The following is a 3,845-nucleotide window of genomic DNA, read 5'->3' as shown; positions in this document are numbered from 1 at the left end:
CCCTGAAGCCCCCACACTTTTACTGACCTCCTTCCTAACGCTGACTACAAACTCCTTCCGCCTCAGTCCTGGGTGGGAGGCTGCAGCCTACATTTTACATTTCTAAGGTCATCCCTTGCCCTTTGGAACGACTCTCCCGGAGCTGAGCGAATACCCAGGGCTCCTCCTGCAACTGGGATGCAGCCTCTTCCTTCTTCAGCCCGACCACAGCAATGGCCGCCTGGCCCTGAAATGCTCTTGGAAAGAGCAGCAGCTCAGTAGCTCATGAATGCATTGGTTTTTACAGTATTTTCTGGTTTAAGGATGAGAGAACTTGTTTGCAAAAAAAAAAGATCTGTTATAAAGAAAATCCTAAAGGATCCCAGCTAGTTGCTCGATACTCCATCTCCTTTAACATAGTCTCATTAACTGGACCAACAGTGTGCACAACAGTCTTGACTGGACGTACTTTACCTTCCCAACATACATATCACAGCTACGCAAAAAAAAAAAGCAGGCAAAGAGGATCGTAAGTGGAAGATGTCTTAAGAGAAGTGATTTAGGAGCCCCAATCTCTTGCTACAAAGGGAGACAGAGCGACAGACCGTAGTAGGAGAAACGTCTGTTACCTGTCCAGCACTGCGGTCCCCCGGCTGGCTCCTGCTCTGATCAGATGCCTAAAAGCTTCCCAGTTTCCACTATGGGGCCATTTGTCCTGCGGCCTCCTGGGCAGGGGGCCTCACGCCCAGTGAAGGGAGAACCAAGCAAGACTCATTTCGCGTTTTCAGGCAGGACTGGCAGCTCCGCTCTCAAGCTCAGCCTCACTGAGGCCTCCCCCAGCTATGATCCTCCCAGCCTCACAGAGTCATCCCTGAGAGCCGCGCTGCTGTTTTAAAAACAAAAAGTGATTTCCTGGTCCTCTTCCCCGGATGGCGTGTGCAATTTCCCTCACGCCCATGGGAAGTCCTTCAGATCCTTCTTATCTGGAAACCTCTCCACCAAGTGGACAGACTTGTTTAGTCAATGCCCCTAGTTCTCACTTTCCTTTCTCCAAAGAAAAAAATCAGAAAAGCAAAACCAGAGCAAACTAAACATAGGTTAGAGCTAATGAGAGGTACAAGATGCCTGGTTTCAACTTAAAAGATGACCACTAAATTAGATTGTAATTTCAGAGTGGAAGGAAAATTAAGATAAACGATGAATTCTTTGTCTTTAGCAGTGCCAAGAAAGCAGAGAATGAAAGAATCCATAGCAGAGAAGAGATCTAAAGAAGTTGTTTAGTCCTCCCCCGTGGGAGGGCTGTACCTCAAAAATGCCACATTGGAGGGATGTCCAGTTCTCCTAGGTTTCCAGGGAAACTCCGTGAGTATTTGTGTATCAAACTATAAATTCAGTGGTACTTAAAATACCACTCGGTAACACGGATATTTAAAGATAATGAGATATATGGTAAAGGCCTGGTTGGCAGGCTGCATTCAGGTTGTTGGGTTTAAAGATGATATAGTCAGCTCATTTTTGAACTGGAAGTGACCCCAGTGATCCTCATTTTACAAGAAAGGAAACTGAGGCCCAAGGAGAAACCTTCCCAAGGTCAGAACACAGATGGAGAATGCTGTTTGGCTCTCTAGTCTGGAGCTCTGCCCACAGAAAATTTGATGAATGGCCTGGAATCGGCATTGGAAATAAATGCTTCAGGTGAGTCGAATGCAGGTAGTCCCAAGAGTAACTTCAGAGAATTCCTCATAGTGTCAAAGAAAGGACTCTGGAGTCAGACTGTAGGAATTGACACTTTAGTCCCACCAATTTTATGTGGCCACGTACATATTACTTGACCCTATTGAGATTCAATATTGTTTTGTTTTTAGACAGAGTCTCACTCTGTTGCCCAGGCTAGAGTCCAGTGGTGCGATCGTGGCACACTGCAACCTCTTCCTCCCGGGTTCAAGCGATTCTTACACATTACTTGACCCTTTTGAGAGTCAATGTTGTTTTGTTTTTAGATGGAGTCTCGCTCTGTCGCCCAGGCTAGAGTCCAGTGGCGCAATCTTGGCTCACTGCAACCTCTTCCTCCCAGGTTCAAGCGATTCTCTTGCCCCAGCCTTTCAAGTAGCTGGGACTATAGGTGCCTACCAACACATCTGGCTAATTTCTGTATTTTTTTTTAATAGAGACGGGGTCTCTCCATGTTGGCCAGGCTGGTCTCAAACTCCTGACCTCAGGTAATCCCCTGACTCAGCCTCCCAAAGTGCTGGGATTACAGGCATGAGCCACTGCTCCTGGCCCCGAGATTCAGTTTTATTATGTGTGAAAGTGGGATGATAATAGTACTGAGTTTACAGACTCTGCTGAAACTGAAGAGGAAGAGTTTAGTAACTGTTCATTGTTCTCTGGAACCCTGGGCTCCAATGCCTCGAAGTTCATCCTCTCTCCCCTCCAGCTGTCTTCCCTTCTTGTCATGCTATCAGACTAGGGCAAGTCAGCAACCACCAGAGGGACTTAGGCTTGAGACCAGAGTATTTGGGCAAGAAGAGGATGAACTTCAAAATGTTATTATTCCACTTCTAGATACTGATTCTCAACTGTAGTCTACAGCTTGGATTGGATACACCCTGACTTAAGAAACAGCCTGCTGAGAGACGCAGTTCCTGGGCAAATGCTGCCTGTTTTCCTGCTTGTGTTTTGGTTGTTGGGTGCAGCAGGCTCTCTAATATGGAATGGGCGTTGTCAAAGTGGCTGTCCCTTTCCTTCTCTGAGGAGCAATTCTTCTCGCCCACAGTTCCCTGCTTGTTGTTAGGAACACTGTGTGCTCGCTGTGCACACATTACAATGAAAACAAAAGCAAATAAAAAATGGAACCACCATATGGCCTCAGCAGCAACCCAGAATGAACTGTGGATGGAGAGATCCTGCCCTGTCATAGCTACGGCTGGAATTGACTGTCACAGAGGACGTTTTCCCGAATTCTAAAACGTTGGTGTTGGTGGCTGAACCCAAACTTCTTCAACCAAACTGCAAATGTAGTCAGAATAATTCACCAGTCAGGTTATCTATGTTTCTTAATATGAAATATCTCTCATGACTGTAAGGTACAGTCTCATTAGAAACAAAGCTCCTACTTTCTCATGAAGAAATTTCAGCACCAAATAAATACGTATTTTCCAGCATGTTCCCAGCTGTTTCACTTCTGCCCTTCTTTCACTCTGCCCTTCTCCTTTCTTCACACAGGTAACATTTAGTCTCCTTTTAAGTTCCAAGTGTTATTTCTTCCAAGGACTCTCCTATTTCTCCCAGTCTGAGCCAAGTATTTCTTTTCCCTGATCCCACACTGCCAGATGCATGTCTTTTTGAAGTTACCACACTGCATTCAAACAAAATCCATCTGTTTGAATGGAACACCTTGAAGGCAGACACTGGTCTCATTTATGTTATCGCCAGCTCCTATTATAGTGCTGGTATATAGTGGGTTATCAATAAAAGCAAGTGAAATTAAACTCTCCATTTCATTTTCCATTGCTGGTCCCTCCTCTTAACATAAGAGTGTCTCATAGCTCAGTCTTTGAAATCCTTCTCTGTTGACACTTATTTCCCAGGTAATCTCTACTAGTTTTGGCTTAAATATTTTTGCTGATGACTTCAAAATGTCTATCTCTATCACAGACCTCTCACCTGAATTCCTGACTCATGTAATCAACTGCCTACTTGATATCTCCATTCAGTTGTTCAGTAGGCCCTCCAACAGAACATGTGCCAAACTAAACTCCCGATCATCCCTCCCAAACTAGCTATACCACCAGTCTCTCCCATATTAGCAAAGGGCATCTCCATCCTTCCAGTTACCCAGATCAAAACCCTGAGAGTCATCTTTG

General features: G+C 45.3%; 1 protein-coding gene across 3 annotated transcripts in view; it reads right to left on the bottom strand.

The window, feature by feature from the left end:
- The window catches only part of ADGRF5 (adhesion G protein-coupled receptor F5), a 114,415-nt gene that overhangs the window by 69,211 nt on the left and 41,359 nt on the right, over window positions 1–3,845 (bottom strand). For 2 of the 3 annotated variants that reach the window (XM_011960277.1, XM_011960280.1), the window contains exon 1: window positions 609–885. The exons of the other annotated variant lie outside the window; for it this stretch is intronic. The gene's annotated coding sequence lies outside the window, so the exon portion shown is untranslated. Of the gene's footprint in view, window positions 1–608; window positions 886–3,845 lie in introns of those variants that run through there. 3 annotated transcript variants of the gene reach the window in all.

The sequence above is a fragment of the Colobus angolensis genome, unplaced genomic scaffold (assembly GCF_000951035.1).
Source record: "Colobus angolensis palliatus isolate OR3802 unplaced genomic scaffold, Cang.pa_1.0 Scaffold51, whole genome shotgun sequence".
NCBI lineage: Eukaryota > Metazoa > Chordata > Mammalia > Primates > Cercopithecidae > Colobus > Colobus angolensis.
This window is presented reverse-complemented; position numbering and strand designations above follow the sequence as displayed.